This window comes from Lathamus discolor, chromosome 2, assembly GCF_037157495.1.
Source record: "Lathamus discolor isolate bLatDis1 chromosome 2, bLatDis1.hap1, whole genome shotgun sequence".
NCBI lineage: Eukaryota > Metazoa > Chordata > Aves > Psittaciformes > Psittacidae > Lathamus > Lathamus discolor.
Window position 1 is genome coordinate 117,984,895 of NC_088885.1, and position 27,867 is coordinate 118,012,761.

Here is a 27,867-nt window from a genome sequence, read left to right on the forward strand (position 1 = left end):
ATCTAAAGGCAGGGACAGGCTGTGCTGAGAAGAAAGGGCTATGAGTAAGAACCATGGTCATGTTCAGAAGATGTCACCGAAGTGTGGCTGGAGAAGCATGCAGTGGTGTTGGAAATCATTTCACAGCATCCATGGCTAGGAGAGTTGGGGGGAAGGTCCAAAACTTTGAGACTATCTATATGATGGAAGAGCAATGATGATTATTAAAAATCTGGCGCTTTTGGCTCATTAATGCAGAAATGAAGTGAGTTGCACAACTGTAGGCTGGGATCAGCTTCTCAAGAAACATCAGCAAGTGGTGATTAGCTCGAAGCCCAGAAGGTTTTCTGTAGAATAGGGGTAGGTCATGCACGCAAACCTAGTGCACTGTAGCAGAAAACTATCTAGATTTTAGAAGACTGTCAAACTAGGCCTGGTTCTTTCTTTTTCATGTGCATCACAGAGCATACATACACCTGTGATGTTCCTCACACCAAGAGGCACCTGCACCCTCTTTCTCTACAGTGAAGCAGCCATTCCTGGCATTTCCAGCAAAAGCTGAATTCATTCACAGAGCACCATGCTGCTGTTGTGGAACTGAGGAGGGAAATCCAAACTAAAGCAGCTGCCCTTTCTAGTGAAGGATTGGGGGGATGCTGTAGTGGCTTCAGGCGGCAAGGCTTGCCTCATTCCTCTTTAGGCAGAACCACCCACCGATTTCCTTGGCAGCCACAAAAGCAGCTCATTTTTAACCCCTGGCCCTGTCTGGGAGCTACGAGTGTGAAAAAATATTGAGCATCTGAAAGCATTTGCTGATTAAATAGTCATTGCTCCCTTCATCCTCCCACAGGCAGACACTTGGGCCAGGCTGAAGATGCCGGGTAGATCATGTCCTAATACCCATCTGTCAGGGATTATCTGTAACAAGCATAGTTTTGTACATAAGCCTTAATACCTCTTTGCAGAGTTGTTTCAACTCTGGGGCAAAACTGTGATTTTTATTCCACCCACAAAAACTGTTTCAAGTATATATTAATGCTCTTTAATGCCAGGAACATGGCAATCATTTTATGAACTATGGCTATATCCACATATAGTTCAAAATTTCAAAATGCTTTCATCAATTAAATAATTTGCATATTACATCCCATATTTGAATTCCACTGTGTCATCTTTTCACTACCTGTGAAGATAACAGAAATAAATTCTTTCACATTCTTTATAATCTTTCATCTTTATAGTTTTCTTATGGCAACTTATAGCTGCTACAGAGTGTAAATTAGTTATTCTCAAATAATACTTAGTTATACTCAAATAATACTTATTCGGCTCCCCCAAAAAAAACAGAAGTTTACAGAAGTTTTGAAGTTTACAATGTGTAAAATTGATTTCTAAATGCACAGAGGGTAATTTTTTCATCTTTTGGTGAAAAAATAGGATAATTGTGATAATGCAAAGAAAAATTTTGTTACTGTAGACAATACAGAAAAAAGTAGTTTATCATTTTCTTAGATCCTACTATTTATTGCATATGATTTTTTACTTGATTTTAATAAATTAATTACTAAGGCAGATAACATAGATAATTTCCCTGAAACTAGTTAAAAACCTTTGTTACAATTTTATCCAAACTCTCCTTTAGGTTAAAAATACCCATTAATGACATGCAAGCCAATTATAGACTCACATAAATAATAACAGCACTGAACATGGCATACAAGCTGAGTGTAAAATTTGTCATTAAGGAATGAATGTAAGACTATGAACTTCACAGTTTGCCTTTGAGATTCTCTGCTGTTTGGCTTCAATGTATGTGGGTTTAAATTCTCCAAGCTTTGAGATGATTTGAAAAGCTCAGGATTTCAAAGTAAAATTCACATAGAATTTACAGAATTGCTAATCTCCTGTTTACATGTGAAAAGGGGGATCTTAATGTATAAGCATATTTGGCTCCAGTCTGAACAAACTGCCATGTCTATCTTTGAGTCTATGTGCATGTGAGTTTTAAATGGATTGACAAGAGCTCTTGAGAAATAAATCATGGCACCAAGGAATATTATGGAATATAGCTGCAGCCTTTTTGGCCACCCACAGACTGTAAAAGACTATTTTTGTCGCCATCATTTCCCCAGTCAGATTTTCAGACTACAAGCCATGGTGACAAATGACACACTGTTATATGTAAGTATGTCAGGTACTGGAAAATCAAAGGGGTGTTTTCTGTTTGCTTGTTTGTAGGCTGGGGCTTTTTTTGTGTGTGCGCTTTTTGTTTGTTTGCTTGCTCGCTTGCTTGCTTTTGTTTGTTTTGGTTTGGTTTAGTTTAGACTAGCTGCGGGGAAACATGGAGGAATATGTTCATAGACTTTTCTGGACTTGGTTGTATGGATTATTACCAGTCTGTGAATGGAAACTAAAAACAATGCAAATTCATCAAAACCTGGGAATGAGCTCTGCATTTCTAACTCAGTATAGGGAATACCAAGGTGCTGACAGATGACCCTGTGACCTACTTATTATAAAGCATGTGACACCTGACCTTGAATGAGTTACATTTGCTATTCTAATTGCTACCTTTTCCAAGAGTGGATATTAAGAAGAGATTAATTCTATTCTCATAGAGTCAATGAAACATCCATCAGTGCTATATGTTTCACTTCAATTTGCTTGATAGTCTTCTTAAAAAGATCTTCTTACTGACTGATAATGTCTCTTTATTGAGCATTTTTATGTGAATAAACAAGACCCAGTACTTTGTAGGAATTAAAAGCACATCTAGAGATCTATTAAAGGCACTTTGTAATTAAAAAAAAAGAATGCTTGTAAATGAACATCAACCATGCCTGGTTTCAGGTACCGATTTTTATATGTAAAATAGGAGTATATATTGCCTTCATTTGCAGATTGAAGTGTGTTTCATGTTGTTGATGGCTTAGAACTGATAAAGTCCCATCAAGGAAAGAATAGGTAACAGTGGAGAGCCATGATGAAGTGTCAGGACCTGTGACATGAATGGAGAACCCACTGTTGCGGTAATGTTGGACAAAAAGGTTCTTCCCTCTACTCCCCAAAGCATTTGCAATAACTTTCTCATATATCCATCTTGTTCACTACTAGTAGTGGTTTCTTTCCTGTTGTCCTGGGTTCAGCAGTAGCAGTCATTTTTCTGCTTCTTAGTAGCTGGTGCAGTGCTGTGGTTTTGACTTTCAGCCTGGAAACAGCGCTGATAACACCGATGTTTTTCATTGCTGCTCAGTAATGTTTAGTCTGACCAAGGACTTTCTGAGCCTCATGCTCTGCCGGGGAGGAGGAAGCAGAGACAGGACACTTGACCCAAACTAACCAAAGAGGTATTCCATACCACAGCACGTCATGCCCACTATATAAACTGGAGGCAGTTACCCAGAAGGGCTAGTTCATTGCTCATGTTGGGCTGGGTGTCTGTCGGCGTTTGGTGAGTGGTTGTATTCTCTTCCCTTGTTATTTCCCTTATCATTATTAGCATTGGTGGTAGCAGCAGTGGTTTGTGTTATACCTTAGTTACTGGACTGTTCTTATATCAACCCGTGGGAATTACATTCTTTTGATTTTCCTCCCCATCCCTCTAGGAGCAGTGGGAGGAAGTGGGGTGTGTGTGAGCGAATGGCTGCATGGTTCTTGTTGCCAGCTGGGCTTAAACCACAACACCTATGCACTTTTCAAGCCATAGTTCTCTGCTCTTAGTTTCCCAGCTCTTTCACAGTGAGGCTTATGTGTGACAGACACACGCACCAGCATTCAGCTGCCAAATGTCAGAATTGCTGCCTGCAATCAAAGTGAACTATCCTTCAACTAGAAGAAAAGAGACTGAGTGCTGTAATAATTTTGCCAAGGGAAAAGAATACACATGACCCCTTGCAGATAGGTAGTCAATACAGTTTTACAAAGGATGTCACTTGCTCTCTTGTTGGGTGACATTCTTCCTTTCACTCTCATCTTTTTAAAATAATGCTATTTTATCTTCATGCTTAGCCTCAATTTCTTCCATTTTTTAATGGTGTTCCTCATTTGTCACTCCATCCTTGTTGGTGACTTTAGTGGTGCCAGTCTGCTGAAGATGCAGAACCTACAACAGAAGCCAACAAGCCATCAGCTTAATTATGCAAAATTTCTTATTTAGCATTGGCCATTCTACACAAAAACAATTCTGGCTCACACACTCTGACTTTAAATGTTGCTTCATGTTCTTAACTACATGCTAAGCTTACCTGAAATCTGTTTTCTGTATAAATCTTGTGTTTGTGCTGCTTGAGGCAAAAATACAACACTAAATTAAACTTCTAATCGTGTGTAGAACTGGCAGTCACACTTACTTCATAAAATCATGTGGCATCAGTTTGATAATGATTAAAAGTATTATGCACTGTTTTCACCTTTTTTTTTGGTAGAGTTCATCTTCAGCATTCTCTTACTGCTAACAAAACTTGTAAGTAACACATGCATTCTAATGAACATAAGAACACTTTGAAAGATCCTGACTTGAAAATTATAAAGTTGTAATAATTTATTTTTTCAGTTGTGTCAGGAGAACTGTCAGCTCAAACCATTCAATCTTGTGCTAGAACCACAATAGGGCAGATAACTTGGTTAGCTTGTAGCTATCAAGAGCTCTGTTAACATCAATCAGTATTAAGAAACAGGGAGAAATATGGATCTGTATTTCTAGATGAGAACTGAAGTACAAATCTATTCAATTAGGCATGAAACCTATCACTGCATATTCTCATGCATTTATCAACTCCACACTGTACTCTCCACAGCAACTCTATTATCTTTGCATTTAGCTTGCATGAACCTGTCCTTTTAAATCCTTTTCCCCTTTAATGGCTTGCTGCACGTTATTGAAGTTAGTATTTATAAAAGGAATTCATAAGGAACAGAAACATTTTCGTCTGCACCAGCTCGGTGGAAGAGGGCCCCTTAACTGTAAGACGCTTATGAAAATTACTTTTCATTTCAAGCTGACTAAACGAGTGGTGAGGAAAAGGGCTGACGGACGAGACACGGAAAAGCAAAGCTCAATCTCCTTTTACGGGTCTTTTAATTTTAATCCTCCGTGGTACACGCAGGTTGACTACAAAAAAACATTTCCAAGAGCTAAAACTGGCCCCAGAGGATGCGACAGAGGCCACGGCAGCTCCCCCCATCTCCCGTCCAACCGCAGCCCCCCGACGGGCCGGCTCTACCCGACACCGTGCCGTGGCACCAGCCCTGTTTCGTGCTGCACCCGCAGCTCCTCACAGCGGCGGCCCGGCCAGCCTCCCGGCCCAGCGCGGGGTCCCTGCGCCCGCACGCAGAGCGGAGGAGCGCCTCGCCGAGGGAACGGCCCCGCCGGCGGCTCCCCGCGGGCTCCATCCTTCTCCCTCTTCCCGCGGCAGTCGGTCACCACCTTCTTCCCCGCAGTCTGCGCGGAGCCGAGCTGGCGCCTGCCGGCCCCTGACCCCAGAGGAGAGCTGGCTGTCCCGAGGCAGCCGCCCCTCACCGGCCTCTGCATGTCGGCTCTGTGCACATATATAATGTATTTTATATATATATATATATATATGATATGTATACATATGTCTCTGTGTGTGTGCGTGTTTATCTCACCGAAACGTTACACCGTTACGCGCTGCTCCGCGGAAAGGGTGATGCCCGATGGGTGATGACCGGCGGAACGCTCCTAGGCGAGGATACGCGGGGGCTTTAGGGAGGCACATGGGAGCATCCCTCACCCCTTTTGCCCCATTTGGGCCCCCTCCTTGTCCGACGCAGCCCGTACGAGCGGAGCTCGCCGCGCTCCGGTAAGGGGCAGGGGCCGCAGAACCGCGGCCCAGGGAGACGGGACTTGGGGGGGGGGGGGGGGAGTTCGAAGGCGAGAAGCTCGCGCCCGAGCCGCAGGCTGTCAAAGTGGTAAAACCGGCACCGAATTTCTTCCGAGCATTTCTTCGGTGTGCGCCGTCCCTGCACCCAGTCTCGGCAAGGAGAACCGGCAGCCGGAGAAGTTGAGCGTAAAGGGAGGCTCTCTGAGGCGGAGGTGTGGGGGGGGGACGGACGGACGGACACAACTTTCCCGCTTAGATACGAAGAGAGCAAACAGCCGCAGCGCCCCAGGACCGTGGGACTGGGCTCCGCAGCCAAGCGGACTCCCTGCGGCCTAGGGGGACGCCGCCTACCCCCAGCGGGCCGGCGGCTCCAGCGGCTCCAGCGGCTCCAGCAGCGCCCAGGCCGGGAGCGCACCCCGACTGCCCGCCGGCAGCAGCCCCCTGCGGGGCGCAGCGCAGCGCAGCGCCCCGCCTCACCGACCGCTCGCCCCGCTCCGCCACGGGGGCCGGCCTGGGGGAGGGCTGCGCGTCACCGGATCCCGGGGCGGCTGCGGCGGGGCGGCGTTACGGAGCTCCCCGGGAGCAGCGAGCGGGGGGCAGGCGGGGGTCCCGGGCGGGGCCGGCATCCCCGCTGCTGGCTGCGGCCGCGGTGGCGGCGGCGCGCCGCCTCGCCTCCCCTCGCCTCGCCTGGCCGCTCCCCGCCGCGGAGGGGCGGCGCTGCCTCACCGCACTCCCCCGCCCGGCGCCCCCGCTCCGTCTCCGGGAAGGGCGCGGGGAGCCCTACGCTCCCCCTCGGCGCGGCGGCGGCTCGGGTGCGATGCCGTGTTAGCCGGAGACCGTCGGGAAGGGGCGCGAGTTGCCGGGGCTGCGGTGGCACTATGGGCACCGGGCTGGGGGCGGCGGCGGCCGCACTCGCTGAGCGCTCCGGCTGAGCCCGGCGATGTGCCGGCGCCTTGTGGAAATATTTGAGAAATAGCGCGGAGCGGTCCGAGGAGGACGAGCGCACGGCGATTCACCAGCTGAGAGGAGGTCGTCCGGCGGTGGTGCGCAAGCAAGTAAGTGCTCCTCTGCCTCTCTCCTTTCGCTGCATTACCTTCGTCGCGACTGACTTTTTAAATGCGGCTGCCGCTGGCCCGCTCCTGGTTTGGAGGCAGCGTGGTCGGCGGCACCAATGGCAGTTTTCAGGCGTTTGGGTGCGGAAGGCTGGTGGCTGGGATTGCGGGGAGCCCCGCTCCAACTCCGCCAGAGTCTGCCGCGGGCATCTCGCTGGTGCGGTGCTCCGGGGTGGTGGCCGGGAAGGAAGCGCCGTGTCCCAGTGCTTCCACTTGCAGCTGGGAGAGGTGATGCCTTCTAATAGGCGTTAATATAAAATGTCTTTCTCTTTGCGCTGAGATGTAACTGAATTGTAGGAGTCTCTTAATTGCTTTATATCAGTGCTTCTTGCAGGAGAGGCAGGGTGAATGTTAGCCTTTCCGACCCATTTGAAAGGATTACGCTAGTGAACCCATACTTTTGATTTTTATGCCTTTAACTTTCTTGTGCCCTACCTGGTGATTTCCTTTGAGATGCTGTTGCTGCGAGGCTATGGTTTGTCCAGCCTTGTTTGTTTGCTTAGTTTTAGCCTGTGGGTATTTATTGCTATACTTGATATTGCCATGAAACAAAAAGTTGACTATAATTTATTTCAGTATATGGAGCACAGGTTGCAGGCAGGGGACTAATTCTGCTCTCGGAGGAGCTCCACTTCAAAGGAGGAGGCCCATGGGGCTGTAATCTTCTTGCTAAAAACTCAGAGAGCTCAGAGCAGACCTGTCACAGTGCAAAGAATGAATTCTCCTGTTCAGCTTTCAGCACTGATAGCACATAAGCTAGGTAGCCTGCCTTGCCATATCTATGAAACACCTGTCTCTGGAACACAGGGGATAGAGATGTGAATTCTGGGCAGGTGTGTGAGAAGACAGAACTTCAGACAGCACTTAATTAAGTTTGCTCTTATTGATTTCTTTGGTGTCTCCTGTATGAGCCTGAAAACTACAATCTTTTACAGTGACCTTGATGTATGTTGTGTTCTAACATGAAAGCAGCACAGAATAAGAGCATTTACAGAGACCTATAGCTAAGCTCTGACATTACACTAGGAGCTCAGTCGACTAGTGGACATGAACGTGAACATAGGCTTTCCAGCAAATGTGGTCGTTTCAAGCAGGGGCACTGGGCATGGTGTGTGTGTGTGTGGGAAATAACGTGGGGAAATTACTTCCTGATAGTGATAAAAGTGTAAGTTGCAGTGTTGGGAGCATATGCTCCTACAGAACTGTCACTGTGCGTGAAATGTTTGTTGAGTTTTGGATATTTCAATTTCTAATCAATGAGGTCTTTAACGAAAGGGGTGTGTGGGTATGCGTGACAATCTCAGAGCTTCCCAGGTTAATGCACTTTGATTTGTCAGCAGCAAGAGATCTTTTTATGCACCCAAATACACATTTTTACGTAGATGCAATATTGGCATAATAAGATTAAAAGATGTTGGCATGTCAGTACAGTGTAGGTGTGACTAAGTCAGGTTTATAGCAGAAAGATAAAGTAAGCCTTTCCAGTAATGGTGGATGGGGATCACTGTGGGTAAGCTGGCTGAGGGGAGTGTCATTTGTTTCAGCACAGTTTACTGAGAGTGTTCCTGTGGTTCATATTTCTGATTCTCTGAAGATGCTGCGAAGCACAATTAGAGTCACTGTTGCTAGACAGTGGGATGCAAACTTATCCATTACTTAAAACACTCAGCTGCTTGTGTGTCATATAAAAAAAGTACAGCTTTTAGCAAAGTCTGCCTGTGGCTTTACTGTAGTAATTCCTTCTTTGGTTGCAGAGTGGCAGGCTTTCATTAGGCATGTGCAAGCGAGATGATAAAACACTGAAGCATGCACTGATCTGGAATTCATTCAGGCTATATATTACATTTGAGGTTTCCACAATTACCATAAGTAGCTGCTTATACCTGATTATATAAGTAAATGGGGTTTAAAAACTGTATTAGCTTTGTCACTTCTGAAGCCTGCTACAGAGCTGTTTTCTTCCTTTTCTTTTTAGTCCTTCAAACTAATCTAATGCTATACTTGCTCTTTGCCTGGAGAGGAAGAAAACATAATTTAATGATTTATCATTTGGCTTTTGCAGTATCTTATCCCATAGCTATGAGATAATCTAATGAAAGTCCCCATCACTGAACTAAAGAACATGGTGATCTAGATTTTCACTTACAGCCAGCTTTTCACTCTGTTACATGGCCGAAGAATCAAGTTTTCAGAGGGTCTGATAGAAAAAAAAGAAACATTTCTTTTCCTGTTAGAAACTTGAGAAGAGAAAGGTAATAACTGAGATCTTTAGGGATATAATTAAAATGACGACTTCTAAGATATTAATCAAAACTCTTTCTCTTCACATATTTTCTTTATCTTTTACATGGTACTTTTCAGAAAGCCTTTTTGCATATTTATTCTTTGGTTTAAAATCTGTGTCATTCTTAATTTTAAAAAATCAGGAGTGGCCATCATGAAGTTCATTGTAGGGCTGTTCTAGTATCCTCTTTAATGTTCGGTATCCCAGTTTGCTTATATCTTTTGAACGTGGATTTCTAAAGGACAATGTATGTGACTTCATAGCATGAAGCATGGTCTTAAAACTATGCAAATCTCTTTAATAGAGAAGATGTTGGCTTGATTCAGAAATTTCGGGGCAAGCTCAGAGACTGTTTCTTATCTGATTTTTTTCACATTTGCTCAGACATGCTGCTTGCCTGTCAGGCATAACTTTCATAAACTGACAGAAAGACCTGTAAGCAAAATTAAACATATCAACAGCTAAGCGTGGTTTTCATAGTTAGCCAAACTCAGTTGAGTGTGTAATTTCTATTTATTCATCTTAAATTCAATATTAAGACAAACAAACAAGAGCTGTAGTCTGCTCTGAGTTCTTCGCTCTGAAGTGCTCAAATAAGTACCATTTCTTCATGCTTGTAATTCAGCACTGGTCCTTGTGCCTGAGCTACTAGGAAAACTGTGATTTAGTCAGTATTTCTTACTGGTGGGCATTGCCAGGTCTGCTTGCATGCATTGTTTAAAGGTAAGGAGTTGTAGTGAATGATAAAAAATGTCAAATGGATTTCATATGTAGTCTTTCTTGGCCTTTCTCATGGCTGTGCGTTTGGTTCAGGTTTCCAGGGAGAGGACTGAATGTGAATGGCTGGAATCCCAGTTTGAGTCTGCTGCATCAAGATGTACCTCTGTCAGTATGCTGTGACATTGGCTTGGCATGATTACACAGCTGACCTTCTGTGTTTGCCCTGAGTTTTACCTACCATAACTGGAAGAGTCAGAAAGCCTTACTGTCACTGTGTCCAGCCTAAATTTTCTGCTCTCCTGTTGCAGATCAGAGGAAGGTGAGAAAGTATATGTTAAAAAACCCCACAAAACTAAAACAGATCATGCCTCAAAGATACAGCTCTAATCAACACGAGGGAATGCAGTGGAGACACAGCCAGTGAAATTCACATGTATATTTAATTATTCAAGGGAAAAATTATTGTCCATCTCAAGAGACTGATTTAGTGGATGATATGTCTGCTCCTTACCATATCCTACGTGATATGGTGACAAAGTTGTTTTCCATTGTGCACTTTAGATGTTGCTGTCACTGTTGTTTGGGTCTCTGAGCCTGATCTTCAGTAATTAGCTCAAGTTGGCCAAACGAGGTGGAACGTTCAGTTATGTGATGAGTTTGGAGGTGCAGCTGCCAAGGGCTGGGTTATTTCCTGGGGACTTGCTCTGTACAGTTTATTGAAGTATTGAATAAAGGGAAACTAATCAAGGAGAGTGTTTGGGATGAGTTTAATTCCATCATTTGTTCTTCAGTTTATGTTGGGTAGTGTTGGACCAAACCCTAAAAGTTCTTCACTGTGATACTAATGTGAGAGCAAGAGTAGATTAGAGTTGCATATCTATAATAATACTGCTGGAGAAGGTTAGCTGTGACACTCAGGTGTTCAGAATGACTGTAACAATAAGAGACGGAACAATAAGGTTTTGTGGAAGGCTGTGCTGTACCTTCTGCTGTGAAAAACAGGAGGTCCCCCATGGCAGGAGCTGAACACAGGATTCTGTGATTCTGTGACACATTGCCCTGAAGGAGGAAGTGGATGTTCCTGAAGTGGAACAGCCCTGGAGCAGAGCAGAAGTCCCACATTGGTGCTCGGAGGGTGCTTTTCAACAGCCACTGAAATTCCTGTGTGAGATGTGGTTGAGGTAAAGGCACTGATGTTTTACTGCTTTAATACTGGCACAAATACTGAGTTTGTGAAAGAACTCAGGGCTTCAGAGATGCTGAGTGCAGTTGATTGTTGGCTTAGTTGATTATTCTGCAGATAGTTATCATCTAGATCTCATCTCAAAAGTGTTGGATTTTTTTATTTTACTTTTTTCCCTATGAAGTATTTGTTACTTGCTGTTGGATTTGTGTGTTCCTTCCTTGGCTGGGTGACATTTTGGTTCAAAGGTGTGCTTTTAAAGCTGATGACATCAAGCACTTCTGAACTGTTTGGTGCTTGGAGCTCCTGAGATAATGTTATTGGTGGAGGAACAGTTTATTCGTTGATTTATTCTAAAGTCTGGGTTTGTTATATTTTTTTTTTTTTCATTTTCAGTGTAGTTTTTCAAATAGTGGGCAGTGTACTGGGCTTCCTGTTGAAGGTGGGAGAAATGACTCCTCAAGAAAATTTTATATTGCTTTTGGTCAAATTATTTAAGTAAACTTACAATTAACTGTGAGGAAAGGCTGTTTGAATAAAACCAAACATGCCTTTTTCCCTCCACTTATCGTATTAAATTTATTTAAAGGGATGCGGCTATCCATAAAGAAGTAAGAATGGGAGTACTGTTTATGACATTCATTTTTCTTCCCATTTCTTTCAAAAACTAAGGATACTTTGAAATTGTTCTGACAGATGCCAGAATCTGCTGAATGGTAGTAGTCCTACCCTCTGATTCTTTCTTGGTTTAAAGATCATTTTGCATTTTTATTGAATTTAGATTTAGTGTAAAAATGTCACTGATATCAACAGGTACAACACTATGATCTTGGAAATACTTTCAAAATTTTATATTCATACATAGTTTAGTTGTTAATATTTACCTTATTATAAAGATTTATTCCTAATTACAGAGATCTTTCTGAAATCCTTTTTATGAAATGCTTTGCTATTTCTAAATTTATCTTCATTCAAAATTATGTGAGATTGCTTGTTCTAATTTCTCTATATGGCAAAAGTTTTTGATTGACTATTTTAACAGTTGTGAATAATGAACTGTATGTTTCAGCTTCTGCAACACAAATGGACATTGATTTTCTTTGGCTTGCTTTTGACCCCTGAAGGAGTAAAGCCATTAGAATTATGCTTGTAAGAGAACTCTCTGCTCTCTCTCCTATCATTTTGTACATATTATAAGCAGCCTTTGAGAACTAATCTATGCTAATCAGGTTTTTTTCAAGTGAAAAAGGAGGGGAAAATCATCGGCTCTACAGTTGCCTCGCAGCTCTAGGTTTTATCAGACACAGCTGTCTGCCTGTGTCCATTACTGGTTGGTATCGCAGCTGTATGTTCCTGAATGCAGCAGAATTCACATACAATTCTTCACACAACTGTTTCAATCGGTTAGTAAATGGCAGACATTTATGTGGCAATATAAGGGTTTAGTCCATGCAGAGCAGTTGTCGCCATGTAACAAAACACACAATGATGCATGTGTAGAGCCCTTCAATGAAGACAGATTTTGAGTAAAAATGAGCACCAGATCTGTGTCTCTATGGGTTTTAGTGTTTGGAGTGCTTATATTCTCATTCTGTGGGTTATGTGGTTTGCTTTTATATGAAGCAACTTTATGAACACAGAATGTAATATATAATAAAAAGTAGTCTTTTCAAAATTGGCATTAGGCTTAAGCAAATTGGGGCTGCAATTGCAAGGAGCTGGAGTGGTTAACGTGTGATGAATGGAGCATGATTGGCTACTGCCAGGGGGGCAGTTAGTGGCAGGGCTCCCTGTACGCAAACTAAGCAACTCTATTAATGTAAGTGCAAAAATAGCTACTCTCTTGCTTTTCCAGCTGAAGCAACTTCTCTGTCAAAAACAGTGACATTCATGAAGGAATTTTACTGGAGGAAGCCTACTGTAACTGTGCTAGATGTTTCCAGGCAAAGTATATAGAAATCATGATAGCATCTGATGATTATCACCTCTCATTTTTACTTTGCTCACTGAGATTAGAAAGGACCTCCTGGATAATTGAATACACAAATAGAGAATTTCTTTCTACATCATGTCATTAGTCTTTCAGCTAGTTAATTCTTAAGTATCTGTAGTAACAATTCATCATATGCCTCTTTCCACAGGTTACTGTCTGTGCAGCTATGAGGTTGCCTGGACTATTTTCTTGGGATGTCTTAATTAAAATCGCTTACATTTCAGTGTATTAATCTGTTTTATACAGCATCTATCCTCTTCACTACATTATATAGCCTATGTAACCTACTAAGGGGCAGCTGATCTTACCGATCAGTAGTTACACATACTTTTATGTTGCTATGTTTTATGTTGTTATTATCCATGTTCTGTATGCTGTTTAAGTTTGCAAAGTTTTCTTGTTAGTTTAAAACACCCCTAAAGCTTCCTGTCTATGGGAGATGGACTGTATGAGTATTCACTGCATGCTTTGATTGATAAATCCAGTGTTAACAGTGATTTGATATTGCTATTTATCACTTTGCTCCTGCACAACATATCCCTTCAATATACCTCTTACTGCCTCTTTTTAACCTCTTAATGATATTACAATATTTCTTCCTGAAATGAAAATCTCGACATTAATTGCAAGCATTATTTTTCTCATGTAATATATTTTGCATTCAATTGTTTTCTCAAGCCTGAGACTCTATTTTTTTTTGTTCTGCTTCTGTGTGTCTATGTACAACATCTGTTAATCTTTATACACTCTTTAATATACACTGTTAATCTTTTTACAGTTTACAGGACTGAGTCCATTACTTTTCCTCTTTGAAATCAGGCTTGATTTTTACTTTTATAGTTAACTCTTTGCGATTATGTATTAGCTACAGTTGTCTAACTATAGCAAAGACATCCTTTTTTGTGAAAAAAGCATTTTGAGAAATGGAAAAAAATACTTGAAGACCTTGCCTTTCAGCAAATTACAAGAGCGTCATCCAGCATCTACTAAAATTAACTGAACCCTTCCTGTTAAGTTCGTACGTTGTATACACACCCATTTTTTTCAGTATTTACCAACATAAGTCTCACTATTTTTAAGTGTATTTTCAGGCATCAGCTGATTTTTGCCTGAAAGGCATCAGCTCATTTTTGCCTAAAAGTAGGAATTTGTCATGATACAATTTTATTGTTTTCTGCAAGGAAATAAGGGATTTAGGATATTGTTTTAACATATGGCAAAATAGATTTAGGGTAGAGGCTGTTACTCTGTAGACGTTATTTTGCCACATTTGGGGAAGAGTAGAAAGCCTGTTTGATCCAATCAGTCACTCTGTCATGGAATCAGAGAACCATAGAATGGTTTGGGTTGGAAGAGACCTTAAAGATCATTTAGTTCCAATCCCTCTGCTACGGGCAGGGACACCTTCTACTAGCCCAGGCTGCTCAAAGCGCCGTCTAACCTGGCCTTGAACACTTACAGGGATGGGGCATCTGCAACTTCCCTGGGCGACCTGTGCGCCAGTGTCTTACCACCCTCATCATGAAGCATTTCTTTCTAATATCTAATCTAATTCTCCCTCATTAAATTTAAAGCCATTCCCCCTTGTCCTATCCCTACATGGCCTTGTATTTTTTCTAGACCCCCTTTCAGGTACTGGAAGGCTGCTGTAAGGTCTCTCTGGAGACTTCTCTCCAGGCTGAACAAGCCAAACTCTCTCAGCCTAGCTTCATAGGAGAGGTGCTCCAGCCCTGAACTGAACACAGTACTCCAGCTGGGGTCTCACAAAAACAGGGTGGCAGAATCACATCCTTTGTGATTCTGAGCCATGCTCCTCTAGATGCAGCCCAGCATCGTGTTGGCTTTCTGGGCTGCAAGCACACAATGCTGGGTTCATGTTGAGCTTTTCATCTGCCAGCACCCCTAGGTCCTTCTCCTCAAGGCTGCTCTCAATCCAGTCTCTGCCCGGCCTGTGCTTGTATTTGGGGTTGCCCTGACCCAGGTGCAGGACTTTGCACTTGGCCTTGTTGATCTTCATGAGATTCGCACTGTTGTGTTTTTGCAGTATTGAATATTATCTTTAAAAACCCTGATAATATGTCAAAGTTCATGATAAAATAATTCCTGTATGACTACTGGTTTTTATCAAAAGTAAGATGGGAAATTCTGCAGAGCGGGAAAGATACTAACAAACACATGCATTAGTTGTATCGCTGTTTAAGGAAGAAGTCTGTTGTTTAGAGAGTGAAGGATCCCTCAGATTCTTGTTAGACAAGAGCAGCACATTTGGAGATGATGGTAAAACTCATGAAATGTTTTAAATATCAAAGAATCTGATCCTTGAATAAATACTTTGTTAAAATGGAGAGAAAAGAGAGTTCTGTCCAGTGTGGCTGAATGGCCAGTATAGGGGGAGCCAGTCCAGTTCTGAGGTCATTGGGCAATGGACCTGAATCTCTGCTGCCTCAGGCCTCCAGACTTTATATCTGAAATGTGTGGAAGAGAGTATAAGATGTCAGTATTGCAGCAGTGGAGAAAGACTCTTGTGGCATTTTTGTTAGCTCTTTATTTCAGCCTTGTGAAACCAGTATTTTCAAGACAGACTTCTTGTGTAGGTGCTGAATCCAGTTGAGTGATCTGGACAAGCTCCTGTGAAGCTTTTACATCTAGAAGAGTGGATTTAAGGAATTTACAGGCTGGTACAGCTTTCTGCTAAGCTCCTGACACCCAGTGGGATTTAGGGTTGCATGATGTAGTGTTTTAGGGGAAGAGTTTTTCTCTAGTTGATACAGACCAACACTTTTGCAGGAGGCAGTCCTCATAATATGGCACCTGCTTCACCACATTATATTATTTTCTAACGAACTTTTCTTGCCGTAGTGTTTTCCACTGTAGATTCAAACAGGAATGCATGCCTTCTGATGGTTTTATTATGTGTTTAGTTTCAGGAGATATTTATATTCTTAAACGTTATAGAGAAACACGATGCCTGTCTATACTAAAAAAGTGTGTCGGAGAAGAATCAAATATGTTGTCTACTGAGCAGCCTTAGGGAAAGGTTAACACCTGATCTGAAGTGCTTATTTGAGAAGTATTCTGAGACTTAGAGGGTGCTTTCTAGTACTGAAGGGACGAGCTACAATAACTTGTTGTTACAGAAGATCACAGGAACCTGCATATGGAGGTGAACATATCCGTATGTACTTCCTTAGGAGAAGATTTGTTGCAGCTAATGACCTTGGAAATTTTAATTTTTTTATGCAGGGAGAGACCCTACCTTTAATGGGAATTTATCACCCTAACTATGCGTACTGCGGTGGAGCCAGGAGTTATTCTCTGAATCTGAACACTGAGCCCATAAAGAAACCTATAAACATTTTTTCCCTACTTTTTTCTAAAGAGAATGAATTTAAATAAAACTTTCCTAATGTCGGTGAAATGTTTACCAAGTAGAGCAGAAGCTTTTAATGGCTTACAATGTGTTACGAAGAGCGTTAGCAAAGACCACTCAGCAGATAGAACGACAAGCCGTTAAAATGCCATATTTTAAGTTGTAAGTGTTGTAAGATGCAGATAAGAGGTTCATTCATATACAGTTGTTCATTAGAGAGAATGATAGTGGGTGTTTAAGGATACATATAGGGAATTCTGCTGTTTTGCCTCTGGATATTTTTTTGCTACTTTTTACTCTCAGGAATATGAAGTGACATAATGCTTTCCCCGGTACCTACTGCATGATAGTACTGACCACTATGTGTATACAGCAGTATGCCTTCTATATAGTTCTTTGATGACAGCAGGACTGTAAATCTGAGATCAGCAGTAACTGGGATCATAAACATCTAAATACACTGTATGAAAGAAGGAAGAAAAATACACTGGGTTTGCTTTTGCATTCTTTATGTTGCGATAGAAAGAAGATGTGTATGACCCTTGAAAAGAGGAAAAGGTGAATAGTTTCATTTCTAGACAAAGCAGAGAGAGAACTGTAACAATAAAAGCAAGATGTTTGGTGAGAGAACTGCTGTCTGTGTTCTTGAAGAGAAAGTGGTGCTTCCCAAGAATGCAGTTGTTCAATAATATTCAGAATTATGTCCTTGAAATAAAGACCTGCTGCTCATGTAGAAGAGTTCTGCCAGAAGTATGTTTGCTGTCCATATGAGAAATATCTGGGAAAGACTACATCTGTGTCACTGTTCCCCAAAAGTCCTGTAAGTTCCCTACATTTAAAGCAGGACCTCCTGTGCATCCTTAGACAGACCACTCACTTCTGCGGGTCCATTTGGGGATGTAGTTGAGATGCTCTGGTTCTTCAGGCTAGCTGAGATTGTCCTCTTAGTGCACAAGAAGCAAAATGGAAATTAGTGAGGTCCTCAGGTTGTCCCATGTTAGGCAAGATGCAAAAGCGGCATCATCAGGATTTCTCTTCTTTTTTTCTCTGCCTTACATGTATGTACATGTATCTCTGGCTCAAGATAAATGCTGCCATAAACTGGAATTCATACACATACACGTGTCCTTACAATAGACTCCACAGTGCTCAGAAGTCTGCGGAGACTAAGAGGAGTTATGGACCTCATTTCACAACTCTAATTTCCTTAGGAAAATTGTCTGGGCACCTTCCTTTCCAGCAGGTAAAGCTGGAACAAATGGCTGTAACCACCTCTAAAGGCAACTGTAAAAGTGTAAAATTGAGATTATGAGTTTTCTAAATACTAATTCTGCTTCAGAGAAAGTAGACGAAAAAGAGGCTGCTTTTATGGATCAGGTGCCAATATTACTGTAGTTACGAAGTGATACACAAGATTAACTTACAACAGAGTTGTGTTTTCTGGATGGCAAGAAGTATTTTAGATCATCTTACATATAGAATTTCTAGTGCGTTTATGGTGCTGGAAAAACCTCTGCATAAAAGCTCACAAAAAACACATAGTACTTTCAAGTTTTGCAATTACAGCTAAATGTCTCTTTCTGCAGGTTTATGGCATGTAAATAAATAGCTGGAGATGCTACTGCAGCAAAAGCTAGTCCTTTATTTTTAAAAATATACATCTGTAGTAGTAACCTATATTTATGAGTGTATAAACTGTCCTGTTCTGTTTTCAAAACCTATGGTTTTAGCCAAAACACCCATCTGTTTGTTTGTCAAAGCTTTTTGTTAGCTTAAAACGAAGGTATAATTACGGAAATACCATCTTTATTTGAAAGATTTTTTTAACACCCTCCATCTGAGATATACTCTTGTATTTAGAAATTATGAGAAACAGCATGAAAACATGCTTTAAAGTACCACAGAGTAACGCTAGACATAAAAATTACAGTCTCTTATACACACCAATTGTTTTCATAGTACTGGGGAACATTTGGGATGCAGATTAGGGACAGAGTTTGACCTTTTGAGTTTTTGACTATGCAAACAAGTTCAGCATAGTGAGTGCACATGTGAGATGCTCTCTCTATATATACCAGTAACACCTGTCTATTCAGCCTCTGATTTAGGATGAGGGTCCCTCTAGAATCTGCAAGTCAAATCTCCAGTGATGCTTAACTTGATGTGTTACATGCAACAGATATCTAAACTGAAGGATAATGCTACTCATAATCAGAAGACTCCTCAGATGTGTAGCTGCTGGGAGGGAGAAACTGTTGTTCTCTGTATAGATAAGTGGTTCTTGGGATAATCCTCACGGCAATCATACTGTTGCTTTCCCTAGCAGCCTGCATGCATTTGCTTGGAACAAGAGTGCAGGTGTTTTGTACAACCATGACAAGCAAGATGTGCGACTGAATCAGCTCTGCCTTCCTCAGGAACAGAGAGGACGTACTTCTACTACAAGCTCAGTTTTCATTTCTTTGGTTTACTGAAGTATGTAAGGCAGCTTCTGAAAGTGCGAAATGATTTACATGACGGTCCCTTCCATCTGAGTAGCTACCTGGTATCTGGGGCCTTGTTGGAGTGCTTCTGTTAAAAGAAGATAGAAGAGATATATTGGAGATTTTTATAGTGGCACCCTTTTTATTTACAAAGACTGGACAGTGAACCTGCTGTAGGTAGTTGCTTATGTCACCTTTAGGTGCCCCACAAAGCTTGCAGGAGAGTGTGCAATTAGTTGTGCTTACTATTGGATTCATAGTTCAGTGACTTGATGGAAACCTGTGAAATTTTTCAGCATAACAATCCTATAATGGCATGATACCGTGATGTAAAATTACATAATTCAAGCAAGAAGTGGTAAGTGGAGAATGTTTCTTTGTTGTTCATGTGTATAGCAGTGAGCACAGATAGCACCTTACTCTGAGGTACAAGGTGCGATCACGATAAAGGTAAAAGTGACTTGAGTTACAAAGACTGCTGTCATTTCATCTGTAAAACTTCAGGTATAATATCTGTTTCTATTTCTGGTTACTGACACATATGCACAGAGAATATATTTCTCTTAAATTGCCATAAGGCTTAATTTTTGCTTTTCTGACAACTTTTCCCCGAAGAGATGATAAAATTGGTAATCTGAGAGCAGCTCATTTTAACATTTTTGAGGATGGTCTCTAGCTAGAGCTTCACATTTATGATTTTCCCCTACATTATTTCTGTTTTATCTTTTACAGTGTATGTTTCTTGACAGTGTATGTTTCTAACATACACGTATATTGTGTGTTTGTAATAGATAAATGTCTATATTAAATAAGATATACTAAGTGCTTATTATCCTTATAGCCCTGTAAATTGAAAATCTGTAATAAAACCATCTTTGATTGTGGCAGTGACCACATTACGTAGCTAGATGTTCTTGAGGCATCTTTTACACCTACATACTCCCCACCTGCAGTACTGCATCCAGCTAAGGAGTCCTGGGTACAGGAAAGGTATGTTGGAGAGAGTCCAGAGGAGGGCTGCAGATATGATCAGAGGAGCACCTCTCCTGTGAGGAAAGGCTGAGAGAGTTGGAGCGGTTCAGCCTGGAGAAGACTCTGGGGAGACAGTATTGCAGCCTTCCCATTCTTAAGAGGGGCCTATAAGAAAGATGGGGAGAAATTTTTATCAGGGCCAGTTGTGATAGGACAAGGGGCAATGGTTTTAAACTAAAAGAGGGGAGATTCAGGCTGGATGTGAAGAAAAAAATGTTTACGATGAGGGTGGCAAATTACTGTCAAAGGTTACCCAAAGAGGTGGTAAATGCGCTACCCCTGGAGACATTCAGGGCCAGGCTGGATGTGGTTCTGGGCAACCTCATCTATTTGAAGATGTCCCTGCTCATTACAGGGGGGTTGGACTAGATGACCTTTGAAGGACCCTTCCAATCCAAACTATTCTATCATTCTATGATTCTGTGCTAAAGTACGTGATGGCCTGTGCTTGTACAGGGATTGACCTCTTTCAGATAATCTTTCTCATGCTATGCACTCTCCTCAAATCTATTCAGAACTATGTGAGGATCATTTTTCTAGCCTGTTAAAATCTTCTCTTTACCAGCCTCTGCTGGTTCTTCCTCCCTCACATCAAACTGAAGCTTTCTCTTTGTTTTTAAGGGTTTGCTTAGTAAAGCCAAGCATTAGGCGCTGTATTTAGCATCTTGTTGAGGTTTTTGTTCTTACCACCTGTCCACCACTGTCTGAATTGCTGTTCTGTCCCTGGAAATTTCCATAATACGTATTTTTTTCTTGTCTCATATGAAAGTAAAAATGCTTTGCTTGAAAATCTGCTTTTATAATGTTCAGTTAGCATCTTCTACTAGGATGCTTGCAGATGGTTTCCATCTGGAACTGATTTCAAACCTAAACGAGAAGTTTTTTCAGTGGCTCATTTTGAATAGTTTTGTATGAATAGTTTTATGTAATTCAGTGAGATCTTAATGCCTCATTCTTGAATAACTGAATTTTTGCCTCTTTTTGCTCCCATTTTTGTCCTGCTAATCCAATAATTGAATCTACTTAATGCATGCTCTTTTGTATATATCCTGGCACACAGCATGAAAACAGTATTTCTTATTTCAATAACTATTCTTGGCTGGTTAATTTAAAACTATTTAATATACATACCTTCAGTGAAATTGCAGATGCTTGATGTGAATCTTCTTAGACATCTGCCTTAAGGCAGTACATAACAGACAAGGGCAGATTACCTGGAAATTTACTTTCAGCTTCATAAAGCTTCCCTGTTTTGTTTATGGATGAGTCTTCAGCATTTGAAGGCAGTCGTGGCAATGGTTGTTGGATGCCTTGGACTTAAACTGTTTTACGTTTGCTCAGCAACAGAACTTTCAAAGTGTCCAGAGTTTAGTTTAAAAAGTACAGAAAAATGATGTAAGAACAAACAGCTTGATCAAGTGAAATTACACTTATCAATTTGAATGTACAGTGAATTAAAAAAAAAAAAACAGTGAATTATCCGAGAGAAGTGTTGCTCTTAAATCCAGATTGTGAGATGTGAAGTGTGGGGAGACCCTAAAAGAAGACGTGGATCCAGTGTGTGCTGCACTGGCTCCTGCCTGAGTCCCTGTTGTGCTCATAAAATGCTGCTTTGGGGAGTGAGCACTAAAGTGGACAAAGCTGTAAGGCTGCAAAGCTGACCTGCCTCCTTCTTTTGAAAACACATATTTTTGTTATACTGCATACTCTCTTCCTCAGAGTTTGTAGTCCAGAAATAACATAGCAAATGAGCATATGGCAAAGGAATAGTGAACACATTTTGACTGAAGACAACCTGAGCTATGGGGTTTGTGGGCTGATCAGAAGCTGTGTGAACAACTGATAGCTACACTGGTCTGTTAGGAGGGTTTTTTGGTGGGGTTTGTTTGTTTGGTTGGTTGTTTTTTTTTTCAAATTGTCTTATCTATAATTTAGTGGATTTTTGCTCAAAACTTATCTGTGTGTAATATTTTTTGTTATTGAAATTTAAGAAAAAAAAGTTAAGTTTTGTAAGTGATAGGACAATGGGTAATAGGATCAAACTTAAACAGGGGAAGTTCAGATTAGATGTAAGGAAGAAGTTCTTTACTGTGAGGGTAGTAAGGTTTGGCACAGGTTGCCCAAAGAAGTGGTAAGTGCTTCATTCCTGGCAGTGTTCAAGGCCAGGTTGGACAGAGCCTTGGGTGACATGGTTCAGTGTGAGGTATCCCTGCCCATGGCAGAAGGGTTGGAACTAGATGATCTTAAGGTCTTTTCCAACCCAAACAGTTCTGTGATTCTGTGACTTAACCATCTTTACTAAATGTTCATCTTTGGGCAAGGCCTGTAATGTATTAGGCATCTGCATGTAGAATTAATGTCAACTTCTGTGTAAATAGCATAGTAGTAACAGTGTAAAAGAGTCATCCCTTTACAAAAGAGAGAGAAGAACCATCCATCATGATCATGCCTGTCCCATGGCACCTTCTCATTGACTTAGTCTATAGGGTGAATCTGCAAGCAGGTATATTAGTTGCTGATGTGAGACATTAAACCACTTACAACTTACATTTTGCTATCCTAGCACACAATATGTGCTCATTAGCAAAGATTTCTAGTGCCATTGCCTTTCTCTTCCACAGTTGTCTTGTTATCATAAGGCAACAACTGTAGTTGATACTCAGACGGCCTCACTATTAGAGCCATGTTTGCTTAATAAGAAGTTATTGTTTCAGTACAGTATTTTGGCATAACATTGGGGATTGTGAAATGTTTTCTCTTTAAATGGGATAATCCCCTGTGGTCTTGCATGTATTGCATTTGTGTAAATAGCTTTCTGGTCCCACCCCTCTAGGACCTTGACTCCTCCACAGTAGTTGGAAATTCTGCAAGCAGTGCTTTCATTTGTCTTTACTTCATTTTGAGATGGTAGGTTATCTATCAAGCATAAAAGCTCAGATCCCTGGTGGGTGTGTTAATTGCCAGTAGGATTAATAATGGAAACTGTTTTATACAACTGTGTGTTTGCACAAAATTTTTACGAACCTGTTTTGCTGAAACTGAGTAAGGGGAAGACTGCAAAGTCATAAAGGCTTTTGCTGATGTTCAGAAATGCAGGTATTTCTCACCTGTTCACCCTTGTGTGAACATATACATGCAGCATGGTAACACAAACAACTTCAATTTCTTAGGCAATCAAATTGAAAAATAATGATAACTATGCCAACATGTCCTTTGGTTTTCTGTTGCTCTCTGGATGTTTTACATACTATGTTGTATTTCATAGAGTAGAACAATTGTGTATTTATGGAAAATGTATTGTGAGTCCTAGTTAAAGATTATTGTGGCCAAATTGGTAATTATGATACGACTGGGGAGTACAGTTTATTAACATGGTTGTGGTTATGAGACACAGGCTTCCATTAATTTGTCTTGAGTACTTTTAAATTTATGTCTGGGGAACTGTGAAATTTACTTTAGTGTTCAAAAAATGGTCTAAGAGAAGCTGTGATCTGTAGCAGTAGGCACTTTGCAAAGTAACTGAATGGATGAGACACTAAAAAGCTTCTGCCATGTAATTCTGGGCTCACAGATTAAAGCAGTTTAGAGTTTAGAAGCTGTAAACTTGAAAGCCCTAAAACCTGATTCAAATGCACAGGGATAAACTTCCAGAACTCCTATTTATGTTTAAATATTTATTACTATTTTAACTTTTTATTTCCTCTTGACATCTCTCTGTCTCCCATGCCAGATTTCCAGTCATTGAGAGAATAGTAAACACGTCTCTCTCGCAGGAAGAAGAGTTACTGTGTACTCTCGCATTCCTGTGGCAGTATCAAGGGGTAATATAGTGAAATAATTTTGGTTACTGATTGGAAATACAGATTTTTCCACTTTTGAGTTTTACTTCCCTCCCCACCCCTCCCAATAATATTTAACGTATTACAAGGATCTTTAGACAAATTATAGTTTATGTATTGCTCTTGCATTTTTTGGGAGAAGTTGTTCCTAGGGTTACTCAGATCCTCAAATATTCACGCAGTGCTTCTGAAAATTAAAGGTAGCATTCAGACTTGCATTTTAAACTGTGCAAACAAATTGCCTCTAGAACTGGGGAAGAAATATCCCACTGGTATCAAAACTGGCACAGCTTGTAAACTGGCTTCATGATCTCTGTTCAGACAAAAGGTGTAAAATGCGCTTGTCTAGCTGAGTGTGTTTTCTGTAAAAAGGACTAAAATTTCACAATGATAAATCCTAGTAAAATTGTGCTACTGGCAAAATACTAGTGCATGCATGCTACGGATCCCTGGAATACTGAGAGTCTTATGCTGAATCAGACTTCGGAATAGTGAAAAACATTTCTCATAGGAATTTTTTGCCAAATTAGTGCAAAACCAAGTGTGTGAGTATGATGCTTTTCATAAACTTTGCAAAGAAGGGGAATACCCAGATATATTTTACAAGTCAGGGTAAAGAGCAAAAAAAAAATCTGAAAGATATGAGATTTACCTTTGCTGTTTGAGTGCTCTGTAAGAACTGAATGCAGATCTGTAGCAGAAAATGTGAAAGGTAAAGAATGTGGTCACATGCAGTCTTTCCATGCATTCTAAGACTTCATATATTCCAAGACTTAATTAATCTTAAATGATAATTCTGAGCAAATAAAAGAATCAGTATGCAGAGAATCCTGTAAGCACATCCATGTAATTTAAACATTTTTTTTTGGGGGGGAGGAAGACTTTATTTTTCAGGTGCAATCCTAACACACTGGTGGATATATATTCCCTTTATGCCTTCACATATTAGTGACTTGTTTTGCTGTATATATTATTTTTCTTTCTTACATTTTTCATGTTCTAGCCACTCAGTGTGCTTTATACTCACGTAGAAAAAACCAGTAATTTTACTTTATCTGGTGGCATCAACCAAGTGAGTGAGAACTGTTATTCCACGCTAAAGTAACTTTCATTTACCCAAGGCTGACAAATCAGTACTTTAGAGTTGGAAAATAAGCAGACAAGTTTATTTAACAAATGAAAACGGTGAGGTATATCTAATGAATTTGGAGCTCAGTGAAAAAAGTTCATTGGGTCTAAAGCCAATATGGAATGTATAAAGTGCTGTGATATAATTTCCAGTGATAGCTTTATGAATAAAGGGATAGAACATGTTAACAATTATGCCAATGGCTAGGACTAAATTGAATTATATCTGCATTAACTGTGGTAACAGTTTTAATCGTTTTGCCCTTTTCCTTTTCCTTGCAATTGTTAGGAAATTTTTTTCTTTGAAAAGAAAATAAAGCAGATTATTACAAAGCAAACATAGTGTTCCATCTTTGACTATAGTGAACATTCATTGGTTAATGTGGGTAATTATCTTTTTGGTATATGACATTGGTCATTTTAAAAAATCCACGCTAAAACAGATTAAGATTGATCAAAGCCCTTCCCTGTTTTGTGGTGGGGTTTTTTGTTCTTCTTTTTTTTTTTTTTTGGTGTGTGTGTGTGTTGTATTTGTGTTTTTTTTTTTGTCGTCCACTGAAGGAATTTATTAGGATTCTTCATATGAGTTCGTGAGCATTAATTAGTATAGAAAGCAATGCCTTTATTAAGTGACATTAAGTTATCACACTGGAAAAGTAGTACTTAGCCCTCGTGTGGCCACAGTGTTCAGTGTCTGTGATATCAGATATGCTGCTCTGAACTATGGACCATTACAAATTGAGAGCAATCAGAATGGCATCCAAGACTAAAGTATCATAGAATCATGCAACTGCCCAGGTTGGGAGGGACTTTGAAAGATCATCTGGTCCAGCCTTTCAGAAAGTCATGATCTGTTTTATACCTGCTGTCAATTTTCCACGTAAGGACTGATAAAACATATTTCTAATTGATCTCATGACTGATTAGGCTGATTAAGCTTCTGTAATTGAGGAATGAAGCCTTAACTGTGAAAATGCCACCTAAAGCACTGGAACAATAAATGTGGATGAGCTGAATTTGCTTCCTAGAGTGAACTCCACACTTGCACTGTTCGTGCTAAACTGAAGGGGTTCTTCCACCTGACCATTACTTTCTGAACTGAAATCTTATGAGTGCATGCAATTATTCCTGAATAGTTTCAGATGCCCTGGAGTGCTTAGATTATAATTGACCACATCTATTATTTTTTTACTTCTAGTAGTACTTAATGTGTCATCATTTTCTTAGTTTTTCAGTTTTCCTTTTCTGGTGGTTATTTTATCAGCAGTGCCTAGTTTATCTATATTTACCGCACATTGTTTATATATAATTTAAAGACCTTTAACTACTTATTTCTCTTTATTTTGCATTCTGTCAACACAATTTATTATTTCTCTTTATTTTTCATTCTGTCAACACAATTTGTGCTTTTCTTGCCTTTTCTCATCTTCCCACCTGTAGATACGTTACTATTTTTTCTCTCTTAAACTTTCTTCGGTGTTATTGGTGCAACTGGTTTTACTTACGTCTTTTACTTCCTTTACCCATTTCTCACAACTTAATATTGTCTCTCTTCATACTGTTCTTTTTTTTTCCTCTTGGATGTTCACAGTCATGAAAATGATCATGGCTGAAAAAAGATTCTTTGGTATGTCATGGAATGGCAGTATTTCAGATGGTGATTTTGCAGATATAAGCGTGAAAGAGTGAGCAACAAACCTCATTAGAGAGCTTCATCCCATCAGAGAATATTGAGCAGCTGTTTTCAGCCTGACCACAGTGGAAAATAGAACCAGTCAATGAAAAATTATGTTTTGTAGACACTATGAATATCTTTACAGTGAGACAGTGAACAGTAGGAGCTAATGCATGACAGGCTTCCACCTTTGACAGCGGGTGTGTGCTTCTGGCACACTAAGTAGCTTCTGCCATCCAGGAAATTCTTTTATTGCCTGCAGATTTGGTAAGATCTTCTCCACTTTTCTGATCAGAAAGATGAACTTCATTTTGCTTCAGTGAACAGTGAGACTAAAAGGGCTAAGCCCTAATATGCTGTAATATGCTTATGTGTAATATGCTTAATAACTGTAAAGAAAACTTCCTTGTCCCAGCTAGGTCAGATAATCTCAGCCCATAGATCTTCTGGTATAATAAGCATTAAAACTCTGCTTTTAAGGTGCTTGTGAGCTTTAAAATGCGATTTTTAGAAAAATTATTTCAGATTCTCTTACTGTATCTCTCCAAGAAGGGATTTAGATCTATTTATTCAGTTCTCTTAATTACGATTGTTATTGTAATCAGTAAATTTTTACTGATATGACATTGATGACAGATGCGGTCATGAAGGGTCAGTGCAAGCACTAACTATTATAAAGAAATTGGGACATAAAGCTGCCACTTAGGCTGTATTTTAGGTAGGAACTTGTGTGTGGAGGAGGAGGAGGTGGTGGTGGTGGCTGTGTTGCTCTGAGTTTGCAGGCGAAAGAGCAGTGATACCAGGAGAGCAGCATGTGCTGACACTGTCCTTTCCTCCCAGCCACACCATGCAAACAGGAGGGAAGCCATCTGGTAGGAGCTGTGCTGGGAACACTGCAAGCAATGGTGCTGTTTGTGCGTGTGGCTGTGTTTCCCTCCACATCCAGCCAGCTCTAGCACAGAATGGAAAGTATCAGGGCACATAGCTGGTCCCAACTTCACTGCTGTCTGCCTGGCTTCCTTCCTCACCCAGGTAGTTGTACATAAGGATTGCCTCCTGCATACATTCATATGCACTGTTACTTGCTTAAGTGATTGTGCTGAGGTATAAATAGGTGGTGGTAGTGTGGTCTCTTTGTACAGTAAGCTAATAACCTTACCTCACAATTAACATTTATTTTTCTGTGCTTTTATCTTATTCTTTGGATTTCCTGGCTATACTGTATGTGG

At 40.7% G+C, this 27,867-nt stretch overlaps 1 protein-coding gene and 1 long non-coding RNA gene across 6 annotated transcripts in view; both read left to right on the forward strand.

The window, feature by feature from the left end:
• Nucleotides 1-5,567, forward strand: part of LOC136008666 (uncharacterized) — a 29,900-nt gene extending 24,333 nt beyond the window's left edge. Inside the window, exon 3 of the long non-coding RNA XR_010610186.1 lies at nt 5,085-5,567. This is a non-coding gene — a long non-coding RNA (uncharacterized LOC136008666). The remainder of the gene's footprint in view (nt 1-5,084) is intronic.
• A 934-nt stretch (nt 5,568-6,501) lies between these two features.
• SNTG1 (syntrophin gamma 1) overlaps nt 6,502-27,867 on the forward strand; it is a 331,430-nt gene continuing 310,064 nt past the window's right edge. For all 5 annotated transcript variants that reach the window (XR_010610185.1, XM_065668239.1, XM_065668243.1 and 2 more), the window contains exon 1: nt 6,502-6,874. The gene's annotated coding sequence lies outside the window, so the exon portion shown is untranslated. The remainder of the gene's footprint in view (nt 6,875-27,867) is intronic.